This window comes from Elgaria multicarinata, chromosome 9 (assembly GCF_023053635.1).
Source record: "Elgaria multicarinata webbii isolate HBS135686 ecotype San Diego chromosome 9, rElgMul1.1.pri, whole genome shotgun sequence".
Taxonomy (NCBI): domain Eukaryota; kingdom Metazoa; phylum Chordata; class Lepidosauria; order Squamata; family Anguidae; genus Elgaria; species Elgaria multicarinata.
In genome coordinates, this window is record NC_086179.1 from 88,908,970 (window position 1) to 88,935,053 (window position 26,084).

Sequence of the window (26,084 nt, forward strand, 5' to 3'; positions counted from 1 at the left end):
AGCAGGAAGCTGGGTGGCATCTGCGTCGGCGTCGTCATCGCGTCTCTTCCTCGTTTCTTTTTACAGGCAAGTACAGACTATCGTTTTCGGGGTGCCCTGGGGTCGCATAAATGTGCTCTGGGGCCGACGTGCAGATCAGCCCCTAGTCCAAAATATGGCAGCCAGGCTGGTCACCAGTACACCTAAGGGTGACCACATTACACCAGCATTAAAATCTCTTCAATTAGTTTCTGAATGAAGTATAAAGTGTTGGTTATCATCTTTTAAGCACCTATATGGTTTGGGTCCAGGCTACCTGCGGGATGGCCTTCTCCTGTACAATCTTCTCCACACACTCAGGTCTTCTGGGAAGAATTTACTCCAGTCTACAAAAACAAGGCTGACAACTATTACCCAGAGGACCTTTTCCTCTGCTGCTCCCAGATTATGGAATGACCTGCTGGGAGAGTTTCGTCAACTTAACAGTCTTTTAGCATTTAAGAAAGCTATTAAGACTGATCTCTTCTGGCAGGCCTACCCAGTGGAATTTTAGGATGTTTTTAGGATGTTTTAATAATGTGTGCTATGTTTTTAATCAATTTTATGTATTTATACTTATTGTTGTTCCCTGCCTCGATCCAAATGGAGAGGTGGTTATATTATTATTATTATTATTATTATTATTATTATTATTATTATTATTATTATTATTATTTTATTAAACCTATGGCCGCTGGGACACCTCCTTGGATAGGGAAAATAATGTTGCAACCTCAGTCTTTGTTAGTGTATTAAAAGGTTTCTCTCTCACCAGTTCTGGGAGTTAGTTTGGGTTACAAAGCCAAGTAAACAAAATTGTTGTAAGAAATAATAGTTCAGTAAAGCTGGATAAATCTGGCATGAAAGACTGCTAGATAGCAGTAAACTACAGCGTGGGGGTCTAAATTAAGTTCCATATTCTTGCAGATATCTTTAATGGCTAAGAGAATCATGGAGCATGCATGTGAGTGATCAAAGAAGATCACGTTAGTCAATTGCATTCTCTTTCCAGGATATGAAAATAATGGGCTTTGTTTGAGTTGGTATAAATATTCAGAAATAAACACGCTATTATTCTGAGTTCTGTGAAGCTTTTTGCAAAGTCATCTGGTTATGGGAATGATTATGGGGCCACTTCCCATACCTCCACCATGAATAATCAATCAACACACAGGGTGCATGAGGCATTAGCGTCATCTAAGAAGTTTCCACCCAGATGGAAGATTCACATTACTTTGCCTTCAAATGAAACCTATATCGTATAGACCAACCCAGCCACATTCCCAGCTGGTTTAAGTTGATGAAGCTTTAAAAAGCTTTACATTGAGATCGCTAGATTTACTCTGTCTTCATTTTCCACTCTTCTCAGGCCGTGCTGAGGCGCATTTCATTGTTAGTTCCAGGGTGCCAAACTGGTTATGAAGTGTCACTAATTTCTAAACAGATACGGACCTGAGTCATCATTCATATCCTTTATTTCCTATTCATTGAATCAAAGGCATAGACTATTATTATTATTATTATTATTATTATTATTTATTTATTTATATAGCAACATCAGTGTACATGGTGCTGTACAGAGTTTTGCTGTACAAAACTAATCATCATCTTTTGTGAACATTTTTCACAACGTCCAAAATGCTTTCCCATCCTTTTTTGTACTCTTTGATATATATATATATATATGGCCAATTCCTTTACTTTTTCCTCTCTTGCTAAGACTTCACTTCCCTCAGTGATGTCATAGCATCATTGATTGGCTACATAGCATTGTGATATAATTCTGTTCACTATGTGATCCATGATTGGTTGGGATCAGTTATGTGACTAACATGGGGAGGAGAACAAAGAAGAAGCAGGTAGGAGAAATTATGGCTCTGAATATTATATTCAAATCACCCAAGTCACTACTTTCAGACCCCAAATCAAAATGGGAGAATATGTCCTATTTCCACATATTCATTTATAGATATGTGTTTAATAGAATATATCAACAACATATCAGCAGTCCTCGTGGTTCCTCGTAGTCCTCGTAGTTCCGGGAGGCAAAGGCTATCAATGGCTACTAGCCCTGATGGTTGTGTGCTATCTCCAGTATTAGAGGCAATAAACCTGTGTGCTCCAGTTGCTGGGGAACATGGGTGGGAGGGTGCTGTTGCACCATGTCCTGCTTGTTCTTCTCTGGCCAATGGCTGGTTGGCCACTGTGTGAACAGAGTGCTGGACAAGATGGACCCTTGGTCTGATCCAGCAGGGCACTTTTTATGCTCTTGGCTTTTGCTAGACCTACCTTAAAAACCGTGATGGAGGAGGGGAGAGCCCGCGATGCAACTATCGCGGGCTGTCTCCCTAGTCTAGATATCAGACACGACGAGCTGAAGGGAAGACCTGTCTCATCCACCATTTTTTTCCAATTTTAAAGGGGCGATGCGCACGAACGCTTGTGTGCTCAGGTAAGGTGTGGTTTTTTTAAATTGATTTTCCCACTCCCCCCACCCTGCCCCCAATAGGCACAGTGCTCCTGAGGAGCGCTGCACCCCGTGCGCGGCTTCTCCCGCCTTTGTGCGAGCAATTGCGTGGAGTCGGGAAAAGCCGCAGAACGGGCTACACGCTCACGGTCTCAGGAGACCGTGGGAAAAATCAGGCTTAAACGGGTAGGCTATATCCCAGGGCCAGGGAGGGTTGATCCCTCCCTGAGCCCGGGATCCCCTGTGCATCTTCTGGATGCACAGGGGCGATCCTGGGTATCAGCCCAGGATATAGCCTGGTCTAGCTAAGCCCCTTATGTTCTTATGTCTTAGATTTTAATGTTGTCTAATCCACAATTATTTGTTTCCCCCCAATCCATTGCAAGACTCCTTCCTGAATGAGAAGTTAAAGTGCAATATAAATAGCACTTAAAAACAACAACAATTCTAATGCAAACTGGCACATGGACATTTTTTAATGCAGATGTCTAGACATATCTAATTACAAGTTGGTTTTCACCGGATAAATCCAGCATCACTAGAAAGAAAATGCTGCCATTCATTATGACAATACATGCAGTCTTTAGCGAAAGTAGTCTGTGTTTACAATAATCAGGACAGATCAGGATTTGGCATGGTGCAAAAAAGTATCACTTGATGCTCAAAGTTTTGGCACTCACATACATTGCCCAGCATTTTATTTTAAACAGACAACAGAGGAAGAGAACCAGGCTTCATTTCACTTGCTACAAATGATTCAACAAACAAACATAGAAATGCAATATGGAACTATAGTGATCTTGACCGTCTTGTTGTCTTTTAGTAACTAGACGGGATCTCCAGGTTCATAAGGAGTTTTGGTCTGAATACTAGATGTCCGTAACCAACAGCAGAGGGGTGTTGCCCTCATGCCCTTATAAGGCTGTCACCAGCAGTGGGTTGGCAGTTGTTGAAGCTGTGCTGGAATAGATGGCCTTTGGGTCGGATTCAGCTGTGATTTCTCTTTGGGCATCACGTTTGCACCACTTGGTTCCTTTTTGGTAGCAGAGGACATGCATCTCTGATGCATCCCTACTCAGGTTCCATTCTTCTGTTTGCAGGTATCCAGTTCATATCTTATAAGTCAGGGGAAGATTATAAGCAAATAAGCTCCCCAGCCTGCTGTGTGACCCTTTGGCTGGGTCTGTAGGGATGGGGGAGAGATTTGTTCAATTTACATTTTAATGCAAACTTACCTTATTGGGTAATTTCAAACTTTATGTGAACTGAAATTTAGTTATCTTTTGACATTTGCATTTCTCCAAATTTTGCAATGGAGTTCTCATTTTTTTTTTAAAAAGTGTATATTTAGGAAAGTGTGCACAAAAATGTGTACATTAGTGAAAATAACATTAAAATGTATTGTGTTGGTGGAGATTGCGTGCACAAATGCACATATTGGGTAAAATTGTGTACAAAAAAGTGTGTGCGCACAAAACTGCATACAAATTTTTATGTGAACTTTGATGTATACGTGTGTGTGTGTGTGTGTTTGTGTGTGAAAGACTAACAACAGAGTATTTAAAAATATTTTTAAGCTAAACGTCTTGGCTTCCACTCTCATCACTAGCTGTGTTGTTAAAACTCAGTGCAGGTACTGATGCGGGCAGAAGTCAAAACATTTAGCTTAAAATATTTGTAAATATTTCTCTTGCTGGTCTTGTTACCTTCCTTATTCATTTTGTCTTAAGACTGACTTCATCCACAGTGGATCCAGAAGTTGTTTTGCTGTTCTGCTGCTTTGTACTCTTTCTTTCTCTTTCTCTCTTTCAATATATGTTGTGGAAACAACACGTACTGAACGCAGAATTGGAAAAATAAATAAAAGAAAGAAACCACCTTACTGTTAGGTCCAATCCCGGCTGGGAGAGTTGCAACTTGCCACATGAAATGGAACTCTTCACAGCCAGATCTTTGGACAAGAAAGTGAGCAATTTTCCAAACCTCAGGAAAGTAAATCCTGCTTTAATGAGCAAGGTGGGCCCAATTGATACATGATGATCTTGTGCAACCAGTACAGGTCTGCTCCCATATTTGTCCCACTAACATATCCATGTGCTTCTGAGGTGGCATGGGCACATCATGCCATTATGTACCGCACTGGCCTCCCTCCATCTTTCACACGCCATGGGGTTATATTGTAAGCGTCGTATGTAACTATGTCATTAATCATCCTAACCACATGGAATGAAGTTGCATATGAGAGAACACCTGTAGGGAAGGCAACAAACTCACACCACTTGGGATACTAATTTGTCACTGGTTGGACAACCTGCTGTGAAATGGCTTCTAAATGACAAAACAAAGGTATTTGGTGATTAGGAAGGTGCAGTTTCCTCTTTCATTGAATGTGAATGGTGAAGAGAAGAAGAAGGTAGACTAAAGTGGGTGGGATTAGGACTTCAGCATGAGAGTTTTGCTCCGGTTAAGTGAGATATTATGCATTAAAATAGGGAATAGAAACTTCAGTCCTCTGTCATCCTAGATTAACACTATGGATGCATCAAGATGGCAGAAAGTGAAGTGAGTATCCTGTTTGGCTTTTGGAATGGAACAGAGTTGCCAGCATTGGATTGTATTTCAGAACCTTTGTCCATAATAAGCACAGAGCTTTTAATAGATTGAGTTTGTCTCATAAGAAAAGAAAGCTCCAAAGGATAAAGGGAAATTTGACATGAACAATAACTCACAGATGATGTATATGTGATTTTGATAGATGGAATGATACATTTTCTATTGGTATATAGCTGTCTATTTTCCCATTGGCCTCCTGTTATTTTGATACCAGAAGATAGGGAAATTTTCCTTGGCACAGGCAAAGCAGAGCACAAATTGTTCAAAAGAAATATCTGAGGCAAGTGTTTGTGTGTGTGTGAGGGGGGGGGGAATCCTCCCTTTTCTGGGATCCAGTGTGCTTTATTCTGTCTTAAAGAGGGTGGGTATTATCGCCTTGTCCTGATGATGCACTGAAGACTAGACTTTTCATAATTTGCTAGTAAAGGGTCACAGCTCTAGAAAAGAAGGATGAGTTGCACGTAAAAATGTAGAGCCTTTCTACATGAGGCTTTTATTGTGCGATATTGATTGTTCACTCAATCAATTTGCAGGGCCTTTATATGACACTGTCAGTCTTTAGGCCTCTCCTGCTCTTTGCAACATTTTCACAATTTTTTTCCTTATTTGGAAAGTCTGCTATTATTTAGAAAATGCATTATAAAGTCCCATCTAATTGTGCAATTTTGCTATATCACAGTGCCATCTAGTGGTTGTACAATAAAATCTAGAGAAAGACAGAAAGAAACCCCCGGGGGTGGGGGGGGAAACCATGTTAAGGAGCTGATCCAGAAGCAGAAGCCTCAGTAACGGTGAAGGATTACAGACTTAGAGAAAATTCAAATTTTTATATCTACTTCATTAGGGGAATAAGGGTGTTGAAAAATATATTGTAGCAGACACGTGAATGAATGTTATTTAGAATATGTGTAAGTTAAAACCAGCATTTTGGACTGAGCCTGGAAATGAACCGGACACCACTGGAGATGATACAACAGCGGCATAATATGATCATAATATCTGTTTCCAGTTAGTAATCTTTCTAACTAGAGACGTGCAGAACGCTTTTAGACATTTCACTAGTCTTCTCCAATGCTTTTGGCTTCTTCAAAATTCGTGGGACGTTTTGCTAAAACATCTTCAGATTCACTTTGGATTGTGTACAGTCTCTAGGGCAGAGCTTTCCAAACTGTGTGTCATGACATGTTGGTGTGTCAGCTACAGTGTGTAGGTGTGTCACGCGAACGTAACGAGAAACCTCTGAGTCTATGTGAAATAAGCAAGACCAACTTGCATGCGTTTTTACGCAGCAAAGGTATTGATTAGTATGGTGCACTAGTATATTCCCCTTCCGTCGTATCCGTGTATGCACTCCACGGTCGAGGGATCATACAGGTACTGCGCATGCGCAGTATGCATAATCGGGTCGAAACAGCTGATTCCACGTCACTTCTGGTGACACGGCTGCACCTGAAGTGACGCATTCGAGAAATTCCATGGGTCCAGTTTTTTGATAGAACACCGTCTCAACCGCCACTCGATCGCAGCTCGACAAAATTGGTTCAATGTGAAAAGACTTGGAAACGTATGTTATTATCTTGCAAATCATATATTTTTAAAAATATAAATGAAAGGTTTTCATGAGATATGTTGTGTCCCCATACATTTCGTTATTACAATTTATGTATGTGTCCTTATCTCTTATAAGGGGCTAGTTTAACCTCCGGTTTGCTAATAAAACTGAATTACTGTGTCGCAAAATGATGCATGTCTAAAAAGTATGTCACCAATATGAAAAGTTTGGAAAGCTGTGCTCTAGGGCTTGTGTGAAATCTCTCTGGGAAATTTCAGCCGCATCCAAATTCTTTTGTCTGCCCCTCAGATATTTCACCAGGAAAACATCCAAATTCCTTTCAAATTTCACCTAGGTCGAAATTTCAATTGCAATGCAAACCTTGAGCTCTAGGGGGGAGATTCTTGAGTTGGGACACCTTATCCCACTGATATGCTATCTTCATAGAACTTTTACATTTCTGTGCAAGAAACCGGCTGTAGTGTGCTGCAAGGGAATAATGTTTGAAAAACAGCTTATTTCTCATATTAGCAGAATCTGTGACCAAGACCCTTTCTACTCCTAAAGATTATCCCAGGAAAATGGAGGGATCGTCCCTGCCTGCTCCCGAGATCCCATGTGTGTCATTTGGAGCATGTCTACACCTGCCTTTTCCCCTGGGATCGTCCCTGGATCGTTCCTGTGCATCCCAATGCCACACAGCAGGCAGGGATGATCCCTCCATTTTCCTGGGATAACCCTTAGGTGTAGAAAGGGCCTTGGATGCACAGGGATGATCCCAGGATAAATGGCTGGTCTAGACATGCCCCAAGTTGGGTGTATCAATTGAAATGGCTGAATGCAGGATGAGGAAGGAGCCTTCAGAAGAGGATGCAAGAAAGGGAGGGGTGTTTGGGGGGGTTATTTTATTTTCGCTGCAGCTGTCATTTGATCATTTCATTACCACAATGGAATAAAAGTGTAAGGGAAGAGACCGTGGCTTTTAGAAAGACTTCTCTTTTTTGTGTTACTTTTTAAAGTACACTGTAGTAATTTACAGCTCCCACGGGCCAAGTGTGCACTTATTTCCTTGCCACTTTCTCTGCTCAGTTGTGGAGACAAACACAAAGGAACCGTTAAAGCTTAGAAAAAAAATGACCTTTCTCGCTTTAACAAGAGTGGAGAGAAGTCTGATATGTGAGCAGTGAGCTGGCAAGTGACCCATTACAGAGGTTACTTAAATGTTTGGAATTTTGGTAATACCTCTTTTTCTCTTCCTGCGACTATTAAGTAACTCAGTAGTCTGACTTCTCCATTGCGAGAATGAAACACTGTGCAGATTAGTAGGGAAACAGTGTCTGCTGGAGAACACATGAAGTCATAATCGCCTGTGGTTTTGCTAATTGCTATCCATGTGGAAACCATTTGGATTTAACAGGGTGCTTCTCTTTGCTCTGGTTAAAGTACAACATTATGAATCGGTTTCGCACAATGGGCTTCTTGTGGTTCTTAAGTGAGACATTAGTAATGTACCTAATGCATGTTCAAACAGTATGCCTCTGTTAAGAAGACCTCTGCATTGGGGTACCCTAAATGAAGCGAGCCAACCCAAACAAGCCTTCTGCAACATTTGGCTGTTACTTGCTAGATGGTAAGCGTGTAAATGCCGACCCACGTATAAATAGCATCAAGGTTTGTACTGCACTGACAACCACCCCGTGAGTACTTTTCTGAGGAATGATTTTGTATTGTATTATGCCTTTATTGGGTGCAAGTTGCTGTTTCTTATCGTATTATCACCAGGAACAACTATATATAGCTCAAAATGCATTGGTCCCCCTGATATTCACTCTTGTGTTAAATCTACCTTTTCACTCTGTTTTATTCAGTAATGCTGTGCATTTCCATTGTGTGGATATCATAGAATCATAGAATAGCAGAGTTGGAAGGGGCCTACAAGGCCATTGAGTCCAACCCCCTGCTCAATGCAGGAATCCACCCTAAAGCATCCCTGACAGATGGTTGTCCAGCTGCCTCTTGAAGGCCTCTAGTGGGGAAGCGCCTCCCTCCCTCACAAGCCAATATCTGGATAGGTTCAATGCTCTCTTGCAGGCAACCTCATTTAGCCACATTAGATTTGTGTGGATATTACCACGTCTTTACTTCCCCATCATCCCAATGTGATTTTTAAAGGAAGGAGTTTGGGAAAGTGGGCTGTTTCCTCGTTCTTTTGTTTCTCTGGACATGGCTTTAGGAGAGAGATCATCTTCAATTTCTTTTCTTCCAATGTAGGATTACTCGATCATTGCAAATAACAGCAGATGTTACATACACACATGTTACATCTGCTGAATGAATCTCTGCACATTCTCCTGTGGAACAGCTCCCTGCTGTTGGCTTGGGTTGGGAAGGGCAGATCTTTAGAAGGGGGTTAAATTCAAGGGGTTAAGAAACACAAATCCTGATAAAATCTGCTAGACTATTACATTTTGGAAAGTCTGGGTAAGGGTAGGTTTAACACTCCCACTTTTCACTCTTGTGTCTTATACTCTTGTCATGTTCCTCCTTTCACAAACCTACCTATGCAATATTAGCAATAATGAAAAACCACTGGAGTTTGATTACAAGGAAATAATGCAGGGATTCAAGAGTGGAAAAGGGAGAAAGTAGATTAAAACAATAAAATACACCGAAAACATAACAATTAGAGAATAAAAACAACATTCAAACCCACAGACACACTTACAGACCAAAGGCTTTCTTGAATAAAGCCTGTCAGTGGAAGAACAGCAGAGATGGTGCAAACCTAGGAGATGTTTACACCAACCCTATATCCCAGGGAAGTCTCTGGATCTTCCCTGTGCATCCAATTGATGCACAGGGGATCCCAGAGGCAACCCGGGATGACTAGGGACTTTCCCTGGGATATCTGCGGCTGCAGAAAACCTGGGTTTTCCATGTTTCCAGGAGTGCAGGCCATGTGGCCACTGCTCCCGGGTCATTCCTTCCTCCCCGTGAGTAGCGGGGCTCTTAAAACGGGGACAGAGCTGCACGGGGGCAGTCTGTGCCCATTGAAGGTGGGAGTGGGGAGCAGGTTTGTTTTGTTTGTTTTTGTTTTAAACTCACTTTTTCAATGGAGCGCAATTGCGCTCTTCTCCCTTGTTTAAAAGAGAAAGAAAAAAGGGCAGCGGCGATGTCCCTGTTTCCTTCAGGGAAATTACACAGTCGTCAAGACACTGGGGGAGGATCGCAGAAGCAGGTAAGCCCATGATCCTCCCCCCTCCCTCTACGCCCTTAAGATATAGACATGCCCCTAGCCTCCCTTGGGAGGGAGTTCCACAGCTTGGGAGGGGCCACCAAAAAGGCTGTCACTCAGGTCGCCACCAAATGCATCTTTGCTCATGGTGGTCTTGAAAGAAGGGCCTCTGAAGATCTTAAGGATAGGGCAGGCTTGTATGGGAGAAGGCAGTCTTTCAGATAGACAGGATTTTATAGGTCATAGTCATTACTTTAAATTCTACCCAGAAACAGACCAGTAGCCAGTGAAGCTACTGTAACAAGAGAGTCACATGCAGCTTTAAACCGGCTCTAGTCAGCAGTGGCCACAGCTGAAGTTTCTCAACTGTTTTCAAAGGCTACCCAATTGGAGTGTAGCACAGTAGTCCGAATGGGATGTATAATCCCCCATACAATCCACCCCGCACACTCAAGTCCTCTGGGAAGAATTTACTACAGTCAACGAAAACTTGGTTGACAACTGTTACCCAGAGGACCTTCTCTTCTGCCGCTCCCAGACTGTGGAATTGCCTGCTGGGAGAGATTCGTCAACTAAAGACTTTGTCTGAGTTTAAGGCAGCCATAAAGACTAGTCTCTACTGGCAGGCCTACTCAGATGAATTTTCATATGTACGATTATTATTTTAATATTGTATCATTCCTTTATGTTTTTAATCAGTTTTATGCATTTCATTTATATGGTATTTTTGTATTAAACATAGTTCCCTGCAGAGGGAGAGGCAGGATAATAATAATAATAATAATAATAATAATAATAATAATAATAATAATAATTCTAAGGCATGCATGACCATGGCCAGATAGGATATTTCTAGGAACAGATGTGGTTGGTGCTCTAACTTCAGTTGTGCAAACACACTCCCAGCTGCCACCAAGACCTGAGCATTCAGACTCAGGGCTGAGTCCAAGATTACACACAGATTGCAACCTGAGTCTTCACGGGGAGTTCAACCCCATCTAGCACAGGGTGAATTCCCTAATTCAGTTGTAAACAACAGTATAATAATAAAATAGGATCATAGGAAGCTGTCGTATACCGAATCAGACCATTGGTCCATCCCATTCAGTATTGTCCGCATTGACTCTTCAGTGGCTCTTCAGGGTTCAGACAAGCATCTCTCCCTGTATTGGACTACCCTGGAGATGCTAGCGATTGAAATTGGGACCTTCAGCATGAAAGGCATTTGCTCTACGATTGAGTGATGGTGCCTCCTGCAAAATATTAAAATATTATTTTAAAATATTTACAGCTTAAGAACTATATTGGCAGGAGCTGGGCTTCCATGTTGCATCACTTCAGTTACAGGCCAATGGTTGTTGTGATAGAGACCTAGGGTGACATTTGGGAAGTGCCACTGATGCGTTTCAGAACAGTATTCTACAAGTTGGTTTAAGGAACAATCTCAGAACAAATCTCAGGCCTTTCCAACTCTCTATCAAGTTGAATCGTTCCTTCCTTCTTGGCTGAACAGCTTCATAATCTTTGCATGGAAGCCAGGATTTCCTCAAATCCAAGCTCCCTCATTGGTTACAGGAGGGATGGACAACTTGTGACCTTCCAGATGTTTTGGCCTATAATTCCCATCAGAGATAGCCAGCAGGGTGAGGGATGATGGCAGTTGTAGACCCAAACATCTGGAGGGCCACAAGTTGCCTGCCTGTGGTTTACAGAAATTCTCTTGGAGTGATGCTAATCTAGAATCTTCTTAAATATATGTACTTATTAGAGACCTATGGACCATAGGCATATGGAAAGCAACTGTTTTTTGAGTCTTAAAACTGGTTATAATGTCCGTGTGTGTGTGTGTGTGTGTGTGTGTTGTGTATAAAGGCAAGTCACTCTGTATTTAAAGAGGACACAACTTTTCTCCAATCATTCTGTAACAGACATCACATGAAGCAAACGTAATTCGAAGAGCATCAGATGGCAGAACGGAATTGGTTACAGATACTTAACAATATGCAGGGATACCTCTCATGAGAATGTCAACCCCTTCTCAAGAAGACCAGAAGTATTGCAATTCCTTTCAAATTTGCTAACCCATCGTAGAGTATCTGTTTCTTTAAAAAAAGAAAAGAAGAAAAACTTGCATGAAAAAAAATGTGTCTCTCTAAGTATTATGTCTTTGCAATATTGACTCGGTTTAATTCACTGCAATCAAACAAAAGCAAGGATGATATGCTGCTGTGGCATATCAAATCAAGACACAAGTCAAGATACGAAACCAAGATAAAGGTAGAAATACTGCGGGATTCCACATAATTTATGATTCAAAGTGAAACAGCACCGGAAGAAAGGAAATAGAAAGGGTATTCTTTCCCTCTCAGATACAATTATAGACACAAGCCATTGGCAAGTTAAGATCCTGTTCAAATGACTGGAAACAGGGCAACAGCATGGTGGCCATCTTTCTTCTTCTAGAGAAGGGCTGGCAGAGGACTGTCCTCTGTTTGAAAAGCTGTCCTATGCAATTCCAGTTTAAAGAACTGTAAGAATTGTTGCCCTTCAGCAGCTAGCATCTGAGGACCAGACTGAACAGACAGATAAACAGGTCATCTGGGCTCTATATACTTCGTAATGGCTGCGCAGTTATGCCCCATTGTTTATATGATGCAGCCACCAACGTGCAGCTAGGTCGTGCTATTCCCTGCAAAGTTGCACTTTTTTGATGTGTCATTTTACGTGGCTTTTTACATTGTGCTGATGTCAACTTGACTGTTTGTTCATCCGTTCAGACCAAGAGAGTGGGCGGAGTTAGGGGGTGGATCCCAGTGCAGGGTAGGCACGGAAACACAGGGCAGGGGGCAGGCTGGGCAAGCCATGGTGATATTCAAGTCTGGGGAATGACATTTATAATATATAATACATAAATTCAATGAACTGTGGTGTATGGCCTGAAGGCTGGCAAACCATGGCTGCCTGCAAAGGCTTCTGGGTGAATGGCTGCTTCTGCTTCCAAGCTAGCAAACTGTTATTGACTTCTGTACCAGTCAGCAACATTTCTTTGTGAAAGGAAAGATGGGTCAAAAGCACAATTACAGTGGGCTCGATGGCCTTGTAGGCCCCTTCCAACTCTGCTATTCTATGATTCTATGATCCAATGAGAATAGCAAGTGTCTTCTCAGTGTAGCCTGGTACTGTATCTGGAGGCTCTAACAAGCTGACATTCCAGTCTCTCCATCCAATTAGGAAGTGCACCTGGGTGAAGGGGAGGCTTATGTGTGCCAAAGAAATGCCAAGCAGTGCCTTGTTTATCACAACAATGTAGACGTATGCTACAGCACCATGTACATTGATGGTGCTATATATAAATAAATAAATAAATAAATAAATAAATAAATAATAATAATAATAATAGATCCTTGTGATGAGAAGAGCTGCTTTGTTGTTAACAACATGCAATTAATCACTTAAGCTTAACTTGGCAGCAATGCCAAGTTCAGTTATGCCATAATTGTTCTTGTGCCCAGGGGTAGGGGTCCAGATTTTGCTAAAGGGTCTTTTGTGCAGGAAGCTTTTGCTGTCTGGTCCACTTTTATTGGGATATGCCAATAAAGTCAGGATTATCCCAGGCAAATGGTCATCCCTGCCTGCTCCTGGGATCCCCTGTGTGACATTTGGATGCACAGGGATGATCCTGGGACAATCCTGGAATATAGGCCTGGCCTAGCCATGGCCTCAGTCTTCTTGTAAGCAAACCTGTGAGTCTGGCTACTTTTGTTTCCTAGGCAACCCTGGAAAAACCTGAAAGCCCATGGCCAGGGCAATACATGTAGAACCGCAGATGCGTAACTACGGATTTTCAAAGCTACAATGTTGCACAGAGTTACCAGAAAACAAACAAAAAGGTTTTTATAGTTTTGGGTCCTGTGATATCTGCTGCCTGTTACCACCATGTGACAATGGCACTGCAAATTTTCCTGGCTGCAGAGCCCGCTCTCACTCCTGCCATATAACCCTATCAATGCTGCATTGCAGCAACATTGCTGCAGGGTTTTGGTACAATCAGCAGGCAAAGCAGTGTCGTACAGATTCCCCCCATCCCTGGCAACAGTCTTCCATACTTTGCTGAGATTTACTATATTTTTATTTAAATTATAATAATCACCTCTAAATTTGCATGTGTACATATAAATTAACATATGCGAAGTATATGCAAATTCATATCCTCTGTTGTCTTCTCTTTTTGATGATGCATTTCCTCTTTTGGGAGGGGTGATTTGTAAGTGGTCGCCCAAGTAGAGCATGGGGCAACTGCAGAGGACTTTTGAGGTGCTAGATCGCATTGGCTTAATAGGCTGAATTTTTAAAAGAACAAGCAGGACGTGGTAAGTATCAGGGCAGCTTTCTACAGCTGCACTTTTGTTTATATCCACATTGTTGTGGTGAAGCATCTTGCAGTGATTGGCTGAGCTGTCCTAATGATACAAAAGGAGAGGGCAGGAAGAAACTGTAGGACCAAGAAAAGGAATAATAATGGGCCTTTGAAGGAAACAAGCCCAGACAAGGAGTTGGGCCCTAGGAAAGAAGTCTCAGAAGTGGTCCAGAAGAAGGTGGTGGTGGTGGTGGTGGTGGTGGTGGTGGTGGTGGTGGGGCGGCGGAGAGACATAGCCTGAGAGATGTCTGAGATGGAGAATGGTTCAAGCAGGAGTGGTGTACATGAACAGAAGCCTCAGAGGTACATAGGAACACAAGAAGCCAGCTTTTACTGAGTTAGACCCTTGGTCCATCAAGCCACGTATTTTGGACACTGACTAGCAGTGGCTTTCCGGGGTTTCAGGTGGTTCCCCACCCCCAGCCCTACCTGGAGAAGCTGGGACCTTCTGCATGCAAAGTGTGTCCTCCACTATGAAGCCAGAGACAATCCCTTTAAGATATATGCAAATCATTTCATTATGGGGGCAGTCCGTAATCTCAGTAGAAACAATGGCAACCCACTGTACAGAGAGATCCATTCTATTCCAGCACAACAAATCCATGGCAGGCACAGGGAAGGACTGATGTATTAAACCATTTGTTTCAAATTAGGCTTCAGTTCTCTCTCTCTCTCTCTCTCTCTCTCTCTCTCTCTCTCTCTCTCTCTCTCTCACACACACACACACACACACACACACACACACACCTCTTTTATAAAAAGGATGGTGCTTCCAAATGTTGAGCTCTAATGCTTTTACTTGCAAGACCATCATGGAACTAAATATGTCAGCTGTTATGGATCATAGCAGGATTAATTTTTAAAAGAAGAAAAATAGACAAATCTCTTGCTAAACCTTGCCATCTCCAGCTTCTCAATATTACAAAAATGTGTCCATTTCTCCCTACTGCATTTCCCAAATCGTTTATTTCTTCTCATCTCGCAACTTGTCATTATAACATTTTTCTTCCTGGCCTTTCTCGCCTCTCTTAGCCTTTCTCTCTCTGACTATTCAGCACTAGTCATAAATTATGGCATAGTTTTCTCCCCCCCCCCCAAGCAGAACAGCATGTTATGGCATGGTAGAAGCAAAATGAGAAAATGTACCCTACACACACATTAACTCAAGGGTCTATGGGATAATAGACTAAGACCCTGCAATGTGGTTTCATGTCATGAAGATGGTAGTAAGATGAACAACAGTGGTAGGATTCCATAATTAAATGATATTAACACATTATCAGACCACTGAAATATCACAAATGAATTCCAGATCCGGCTCATGCAGACATGTTCCATATATTTTAGTAGTCTATTGCAATATTTGCCTAATTAGAGAATGTCGCAATATGTTTATAATGTATGCATGCCAAGTTTGAGCTTACAGTTTCATTTTAGACTAGCAATTACAATTGATTGAAGTGATATGAACGCTTTTAAAAGAATGCAATAGCCTTGAAATGAATCTAAACGTATGTAATTTGGGAGTATATTTTGAGAAATCATGTTTTTCCCCCTGTGTTTTCAATGTCTTCTGAAGAAAACCAGATTTGGTTACTCAAGTCTAATAAATTATACATGAGTTGGCCATCATGCCAAGCCAAGGGGTAGCCAAATCCTACTCAGACGCTGAAATTTTCTCCGTTAGGAGAAGTGAATCATCAATACATAATAAAAACCGCTTCTTGGGATTAAGGATCAAAGGGGTAACAGTAGGCATTTTTGTAAGGCCACCCATCATGCGGAATGTAAGCACTCTACAATGGTAGCAATTAACAGCATACATTTCACTGACATCCATGCTCTGTTTCAGTTGACTTGCTCTTATAGTGACAGAGAGAGTTTCAGCCAAGAGGAGTACTGATGGTAAACCATTTCAGGGCCCGCTTTTCACAATTTCCCACAATTTCCACTAAAAGCACCCAACTATGAGCCAGTGTTGATCTTTGTCATCCCTCTACCTAGAGCATACCTACAGGGATGATATGTTGGGGAGAGGAACATCTGACTCACCCAATGGATCTTCTTGGCGATACGCATGTGCAGGACATGGGCCTACAATCCTGGGGCTCATCTATACCAAGCAGGATATTCCACTATGAAAGTGGTATATTAAAAGGCAGGAGCCACACTACTGCTTTATAGCAGTATTGAAGTGCACTGCAGGATTTACACTACTGCTTTATAGTGGTAATGAAGTGCACTGACAACTGTTGGGGCCCATGACACATCTACACCAGGCAGGATATAACACTATGAAAGTGATATGAAGGCAGTGTACGGTCTGTGTCAATGGGCCCCAACAGTTGTGTCAATGGGTCCCACCACTTTACAGTGGTGCTTCAATACCACTATAAAGCAGTAGTGTGGCTTTCATACTGCTTTCATACCACTTTCATAGTGGAATATCTGCTTGTTGTAGAGGAGCCCCTGGTCTGCCATGCTTAGGCCTTAGCTAGACCTAAGGTTTATCCCAGGGTCATCCCGGGGTCGTCCCTGCCTGCTCTCGGGATATCCTGTGTGTCATTTACATGAACAGGGATGACCCTGGGACGATCCCAGGATAAACCTTAGGTCTAGCTAAGGCCTCAGATGCAGAAAGGAACAGGAGTGCAAAACAACCATCCCTGTGATTGGTAGGTTGCATTGAGCCACTGGATTGATAAGAGGCTCATGCTGATGCCTGGCCTGTGAATAGATCAGGGCATTTACTTCCTGCACTTTAGACTGCATCCCTGGTCACATCACCACTGGGAAGTGGTAGCTGCAAGCAGGAATTACTTCCTTCTTAACCTTTCTATGCTACAAAGGTAATGGGAGAAGCTCCACATCATGTAATAAGAGCCTTCAGTTGGGCTCCTTCCTATGCCATCGTCTCCCTTCCTGGAAACGGGAGCAACGCTTGCTTGGGAAGGCTGCATCATGGCCTCAGGGCTTCTGAGGTTTCCTATGGGAAGACTTCATGCAAAAGTTTCCAAACCACAAAGGGAACTCATAAGAAATGAGTCCCACCAAAATCAATTCCAAATTAATCTGCATAAAACTGAGGTCTTCGGGGGTCAGGGTTGACCTGTGAATCTGAGAGAAAGACAAAGAGCCTGCAATCTTATCAATACCTTATTGTTGAACATATGCCCGGGAGCTGTTAAAAGAGTTCTTCTAAGCAAATGCCGTATGGCTCTTGGCGTGTGATGGGCTAAAGCCTTCTGAAGCACGGAGGGCAAATGTCAGCCGTGTGCTCTCTTTCTGAAGCTGTGTTGCAGTGTTCGTAACTTCCACTTCAACAGGCACGAAAACTGATCAAAATGGAAACTTGGAATTACCTCCTTATCCGAGTGACACCTCTCACCAGGTTTTTGACCCTTGCTTTATAGCTTTCATCGAGTCCCTTAATCTATTGAAACGGAATCCTTTTAAATCTTCCCCTCTCTTATCTCCATGGACAGTTTCCTGATGAGCTTTGTTTTTTTCTCTCTGTTCAAACATTCATCCTACCCCACCAAACCCTTAATGGACTTAATATAGTGTTCAAAATAGAGGGGGATGTTCCCCTGGTCTTCACATGGTGTTCTTTTGTGTGTGTGTGTGTGGGATTATATCTATATAATTTTGTTCTGTTGACATCCTATTAATTAATCTGTTAATGTAGCAACAACACTGGATGAATATAATCCTCTCTATGTTCCTGTGAATCCTGTCCAACAGCAGAAGCCATCTCAGAGAAAGTTAGAAATAGTTTACTACAAAGCAATTGGCCTTGGTGGAAATTTCCTGATAATTATTCCTGCTATTTCACTTATGTAGACAAAACATGCACAAAAGGGAGGTATCCCCAGGCTCCAGGGAACCCCAAGGTTTGCGGAAGTGCGACCAAACTTTAGAGGGGGGGAGAACTCGAAAGGGAAGGACCCAATGAGGACTGAATGCTAGCTGACTGTTGGGTGGGAGGCAATGAAAAGCCAGTGGGGGCCAGTGGCTCCAATGTTGGTGGGGCTGTGAATCTGCTCCAGGTTTCAGTCAGAAGCAATCAGAACTCTAAAGGATCTATCCAAGGTGCTGAAACTATTTGGGTTTCACCTCCCCCACTGACATTGGAGTCACCAGCCACCACAGCAGAAAACTGGGAAGGAATAGGTATGCAATGGCATATCCTGGAAAAAGGCATGGCTAGACTGAACAGGAGCACTCCACGCTGCAGCATTTATTTGCAATTCCCATTTGTCCTCTTTGGATTCCTGAATGCTTTCTAACAGAAACATAAAATCATTGATCAAGTGAAAATCCAGGGGATGAAATAAATAAATAATGGATGTTTTGAACTGCCCAGAGAGCTTTGGCTATTGGGCGGTATAAAAATGTAATAAATAAAATAATAAATAAAATAAATATGTTCACTTCCTTAGTGGATGGCCACTAAGAAATAGAAAAGGACTCATATCTTCATTAGACCATTTCTTTTGAGTGGAAAAGTTTGCACACTTTCAAGATAGAATGTGTGACTTATCAGGCAGCTAAATTGTAGGAGGGTGCTCTCCACATTGGAAAAACTGGGGGTCCGAAGGACCTCTGAAATTACAGTGTGGTTAGGGGGTGGTTTTAAAATCATCAGAAACCCGTGGTGCGATTAGAAGGTAATTAGGAGCCCCAAATGAATTTGTAGGTATTCAAAGGTTTTAGGCAATGCAACGACACATCTCATGTTGATAGTCAACTCATTGAACACTTCCATATTAGGGAGATGGGTGAAAGAGGGGTAGTTTTGAGATTGACATCTGTGGCTAACCAATAGCCACAGTCCCCTCCCTGTCCCCCATCCCTCCAATCACAGTGTTTAGAGGGAGGGATTGCAAATTATATAATCCAAGCAGCCCAGACTTCCTGGTTGAACTGCGGGCTCAATTGAAGATGCCGACGGACCGCGGACGGAGGCAGGTAAGGGGGAGGAGGGCGGGGGGGGGGTTACCAGGCCCTGCCGCTGTCGTCGCAAGGGCAGCAGCGACAGCGGCAGGGCCCGGTAAACCCCACTTACCTTTCCGGCAGAGCTCCAGATTGAGGAGAAGGATCCGCCTTCACCTCGATCCTCTTCACCACGCTCCACCGGCCCCCCAATCCTCTTCACCTCCACCTTAAGGGCAGGTGAAGCCCCCCGCTCCGCTTCTAATTCGCCGGTCCGATAAGAAGCGGAGCACATCCCTAGCAAAGAGCACCTTTTATCAGCTTAGGTTGATATACCAACTATGCCCTTATCTGGACAGAGATACCCTAGCTACAGTTATCCATGCTCTGATAACCTCTCGTTTGGATTACTGCAATGCATTATACGTGGGGCTGCCTTTGAAAACGGTCCGGAAGCTTCAGATGGTACAAAACAGCGTAGCCCGTTTACTAACAGGGACTGGCCGGCAAGATCATATTACGCCAGTCCTTTTACAACTTCATTGGCTGCCAGTCCAGGTCCAGGCCCGATTCAAAGTGCTGGTATTGACATTTAAAGCCCTAAATGGTTTGGGGCCGGGTTATTTGAAGGAATGCCTCCTCCCATATGTACCTGCCTGGACCTTAAGATCATCTACAGGGGCCCTTCTCCATGAGCCCCTGCCAAAGGAAGTGAGGCAGGTGGCTACTAGGAGGAGGGCTTTCTCCCCTGTGGCACCCTGGCTGTGGAATGAGCTCCCCAGAGAGGTCCACCTGGCGCCTACACTGTACTCCTTTTGTCGCCAGCTGAAGACCTTTTTATTCTCTCAGTATTTTAACACTTAATTTTAACTTAAATTTAAATTTTACTGTTTTAACTCTGTATTTTAATTTTATATCAATTTTGCTGTGTGGTTTTTATTCTGCTTGTGCTTTTTATATTGTATTTTGTATTTGTGCTTTTAACCTGTTGGTTGTCTTACTATGGTTTTAATTTTTGTGAACCGCCCAGAGAGCTTTGGCTATTGGGCGGTATAGAAATGTAATAAATAAATAAATAAATAAATAAATAAATAAAGTGATGATGCCTGGCAGGCAGTGTAGATCCATACAGTCTCACAAGCCAATATTAGGATATGGAAAAGAATCTTGTGCCAAAGGCTGATCTGCAAGTATGGACACAACTTGGTCAGGCATAAAGTCAAGACAAGAAGGGGCTGCAAGAGAAAAGTTTGCTAGTACTGGTATATCTCCTATTTTGAAGACAGGACTCAAGTATATATAGGGAGAGCACCCCCCTCCATTTCACCCCATTACAGCAAACAGTCAGGGAACATATCTCTATTTTTATAAACTGAAGATGCACAACTGAGCATCAGCAAAGTAAAGGATAAAAGGTTCTGTGCAGGTGTGTGTGTGTGTGTGTGTGTATGGGGGGGTTTGAGGGGATTTTTAAAAAAACAAACCCTAAAAATCAAGGTATGAAGGGATCTGAATTAAACTTGGTATGGCTAAAGTGCTACTTAAGACCTACCATGGTGCCTAGTTTCATCTCCTGCTAAATTGCTTATGTTTATATACAGCTAGGTTCACTAAGAATTTAGATATTTTAGGCTGCTGTCCTTGAAAGTCAGCTCAGTAGGATTGCATTCCAAATTTATTTATTATTACATCATATCCCACTTCTTTTCTTCTTGAAAGAAACCCAAGGTGGCTTACATGGTCGCCCTCCTCTCAATTTTATCCTCACAACAACCCTGTGTGGTAGGTTAGGCTGAGAGTCAGTGGCTGATCCCCCAGTGAGCTTCTTGTCCTAGTGGAACACCTGAGTCCCAGTCCAAGACTTTAACCACTACACCACATTGACTCTCATAGAGCAACTACCTTGGCAATCTGATCCTAAACATGTCTACTCAGATGTAAGTTCCACTTAGTTCAAGGGTCTTACTCCTGGATAAGAGACTCAAGCCTTACTGAACTGGAACATTTATTTATTTATTTATTTATTTAAGGATTTTTATGCCGCCATTCAGCCAAAAAAGGCTCTCACGGCGGCTTACAAAAGTATTTCTTGACAGTCCCTGCCCACAGGCTTACAATCTAAAAGACAAGACACAAAAGGAAAGGGGATTGGGAGGGAGGAGGAGGAGGGGGAAAAGGAAAGCAAATTCAGGCACTACAATCTTAGTTGCAAAGTTCAGCAGTGATAGTTGGTAGCAGGAGGGAGGGGGCTCTCAGCTGGAGCTGGACCCAGGCACAGTGGAGAGGTGCCTGGCTGCTGCTTCCTCCCTCACTGGTGGCCTCTCCAGAGACAGTTGGTAGCAGGAGGGAGGGGGCTCTCAGCTGGAGCTGGACCCAGGCACGGTGGAGAGGTGCCTGGCTGCTGCTTCCTCCCTTAAACATCCACCATTTACAATCCCTTTCCTTCTCCCAAGGAAGAACCATTAACATGACCCACATAATCCAGCTTCCAGGGTGCTACAGAGATCAGGTGCGAGCAGAGAGAAGGCAACTCTGGCCCACTCAAGGAAGCCACCCAACAAACACTGCAATTGCAGTTGGTCAGAGGAGAGGGGATGGAGCCAGCAATGCACACACTGGTAACTTTGAGGCTCGATGTCTGCAATAGGGCTACCTTTGTGCCTAGTCTGGAAACTTCAACTAGTTTAACTTATGGCAGCCAGGCTGGTCACTGTTACACCTAGGGGTGCTCATATTACACCAGTTTTATAATCTCTTCACTGGCTGCCAATTAGTTTCTGGGCAAATTATAAAGTGTTGGTTATCACCTTTAAAGCCCCACATGGTTTGGGTCCAGGCTACCTGTGGGATCGCCTTCTCCCGTACAATCTGCCCTGCACACGCAGGTCCTCTGGGAAGAATTTACTCCAGTCAGACACAACTAGGCTGGCAACTCCCAGAGGACCTCTTCTTCTGCTTCCCTCAGACTGTGGAATGGCCTGCCGGAGGGGATTCATAATGCTCCCTATGAGTTTAAGACAGCTGTAAAGACTAGTCTCTTCTGGCAGGCCTGCCCAGATGAATTTTAAACCTAAGAATGTTAAGATGCTGTGATTGTTATTTTAATATTGTATTGGTTTTACATGCTCTTTTAACTAATTTTATGTATTATGTATTGTATTTAGTGTTGTTCCCCACCTTGATCCAGAGGTAGAGGCGGGTAATAAAGATATTATTATTATTATTATTATTATTATTATTATTATTATTATTGTGAATAATGAAGAAAGGACACCCGATAGTGTCCTTATTCATCTACACACACACCACACACTGCTCCTGCACAAATGCACAGGATCAAATGACTATTGCTATGAATTTTGGGCAAAGTTTGCTTGTGTTTTACTGCTTTGCCAGAAGATTTGCCCAATTTTCCCATCTATTCTACAGCTCTGCCAGGAATTTTGCATAATTGTTGTGTGATCCTGATCACTGCTTTATAATCCTCGTGTGCATCTGACAATTGGAAACAGCGCGGGCGACTGCAGAAGAGAAGGTGCTTTGGAGACAGGTGTGACATGAAACAGTGGGTTTTTTTTAAGGGCTCAGAAAATTATTTCCTTTTTGAGACCGGATGTGTACATTTCAAAATGCAGGCAAACTCAATAAGTGGATGCATACCAAATGCATACAATTTAAAAATGCTCATTTAAAAATAAATAAATACACAAAATGGTAGATTCTTTCTCCCCCCCCCCCCCCACACACACATAAAACCCATGGCCCCATCTGCACAGTCATCATGGAATGAACTTGGAGGTAGGAAAAAGGAACTCAGAATTGGACTACACAGACCTGCCCATCCCTATGTGCAAACGTCTAAGGCAAACACTGATTTTTCAAATACTTCCTCATATTTGGGATATTAGATCTAATGTATCTCCTTGTCTCAAAGTCTCTCCTCTTTGGCTGCAGACTCACTCGTGTTCTGGGAGCAGCAAATGCAGTTTCTGACTCCTGGTTCCAGTTCCATTTGCTGTGCAGCAGCCAGGCTGTTCTGTTAGGAATATATACATGGAATATATGTTGCGTTTCCTTTCAGGTGCTCATAACTGAATGGCAAACATACTTGTGCTGAGAGGAGCAGCTATGAGCATTGTTTTTCCTGGACCTGTTGACCATTGCATTGATTTTCCTGCCAATGCAAAGAACAAAGTTCCATACAAGCATAGTCAGTGTTTGCATTTGTTAAAAAACTGGCCAAGAGTCCTGCTCTAAGAGGCCATTGCGTATAGGATGAATTCAAATGTCTTTTGACATTTGCTAAGTTAGCATGTGATTTATTACCTTAGGGCTTCATGGGTGAATGCTTAAGAGCCTGGATTGCAGCACTCTTGAGACACAGGTTTGATTCTGGCATGATTTAAAACAAAAACGAAAATGCTGTAATACAGTGGAAAGTGCTGGGCGTTGACTGGGAGACATGGATGAAAATCCTTGCTCAACCAGGGAAGTTCACTGGGCCCAGTTTGGGCAAAGTAAGAAAGGAGGTTGAAAAATTCTCATCTCCATATATTATATTTTCCAGAAAATGTTAACACTCGAGTGCTGAGTTTATTTCCATTCGTTGCTTCAGTATTGGGAAGGGGGTCTCTGTGTAAAGCATGAGTAGTTCTGGAGTTCTTCCCATTTCCTCTGCGTCCAGAAAATTCTGCTTGTTGCCCTCCCCTGGCCCTGCACAAGGGAGGATTAGATAATTTTTGGACAGACCTAGCAAAGCTTGTCTGGTATTAACACGCTCACAGTTGTTCCTCCCACTACGTTTTGAGTTTCATTGCAAATATTTTACACGGTTTGATAAGAAATGACGTGAAACCTTTTAAGGAGTTCTTAAAACACCACTCAGAATGTTCATCTGATATCCTTGCAAATTATCAAAACACTGCCAGCTTAGGTTTTGATCTAATTACTTAGCTATTTTTTTTTTTAGGCCAATGAAGGTCAAATCACGGGAACAGGCAGCTTTTATTAGCACCCTTTCTTCTTGGGTTTTCAATAGTACAAAGACTGCCATACGCATGCTACCAAGTTAGTCTGCACTACCTCCTTGTCTTCTTGTTTTTCGCTAATGGTCAGAGTTCCTCACAAAAGTTGTGACTTTGTGTCTGAGTTAACATACATGATTCTTAACTACAGTAGTAAAAGTATGCATTAAGATGCAAAATTCTTATATCAAAGGCTGTAGATGAGACCTTTCAGAGCAGGCCTGAACAATGAATGGTCAGTTAAGCCAAAGGAAGCCTACAACAAGCAATGTCTCATAAAGCTATGTGTAAATGGCCTCTCAAAATTCTCCACCCTATTTGTGGCCAAAGAAATATGTGGGTGACCATTTTACCACATTTCTCCAAGGGGAGGAGTTAAAATGTTGGACTGGGAGTTGGGAGATCCAGGTTCTTGTCCCTTCTCGGCCATAGAAACACACTGGGTGACTTTGGGCCACTCTCAGCCCAACCAACCTCACACGGTTGTTGTTGTGAGGATAAAATGGAGAGGAGGAGGATTATGTATGCCACTTTGGGTTCCTTGGAGGAAAAAAGGTGGGATATAAATGCAATAATAAATAAATAAATAAATTCTTTAACAGTTTATCGGGGAAGGGCTCACCATTAGCAATGGCGGTAGTACAGCTTGTTAATCTTTTCCCTAAAGCTACAGTCTCCAATCTCTTCGGATTGGTGGGCACATTTGGAATTTTGAGAGTGTTCTGGGTGCCCACACAAAATGGCTGCTATGGAGGAAGGCTTGCTGTGGTGGGCATGGATGGCCATAAAACACTCATTAACCAGAAGGTAAACTGGTGAGACTAAAAGGAAAATAACTTGCCCAGGAACCTAAGTATAACACAGAGGTTGGGCGTGTGGGGTTCTGAAGTCTTGCAGACAGGGAGGTGTGTGTGTGTGTGTGTGTGTGTGTGTGTGTGTGTGCGCACCTCTGCAAGTGACTGCAGCATCAACTGTGTTGGCATCCTGGTGTCCATTTTACATCCTCCAATATGCCTTGAGCACATAGCATAATTCACTGTCAGTGTGTGTGTGTGTGTGTGTTGGGGAACAGAGAAGAATGGTGATCACCATATATATATCAGAATATTTGGAGAAAATTCAGTAAAGAGACTTTCTTTTTCTAGGGGGAAAATTAAGGCGAGGAAATCTCAGCTCAGCTGTAGCAGAGGGTAAGCAAAAAAAACCCCACATTTTTATATTCTGTTTGCATGTGGTAAAATGTGAGTGTGTTTTGCCAAATATTCTCCAGAGCGAAGCAAGGCAGAATATCTCCAACAATTTGTGTTATGGACTAAAAAGAAAGATGTCCAAAAATGTCTCAGAAAACCCTCTTCTCCTATATCTCAGCTCAGTTGATATGGGGGGCGGGGAAGAAACAATGGGTTGGATCCATATCCTTTGTTTCACCGCCAAAGGGACACCACTTTTGTAACAGGACTTCAGCATCCTCTTCTCTTCCCCTGTCACCCCCTCTGCACCCTCCCCATTTGCTCTGGAAGTCCCCCAACCCTTGGAACAGATTTGGAAGGTGGCTGTAGGGAGACGAGACAGCACAGTAGACCCATTCTGGTTTCTTTTCATTAACAGAACAAAGGATTTGGATCCAACCCTAGGAAATTCTACGAAATAAGCACAGTAAGAAGAGAGAAAGACTGTCAGGAATAGGGGGGGCAAGCCCATTGCTTCTTCCAACAATGTTAAAATGCATTAGTCTGGATCTAAAGTTGCACCTGAAATTCTCCCTCCGATTTGCAGGTGGAGGAGTTGGTGAGGGCCATGCTCGAGGGTGAGTGATGGTGGCT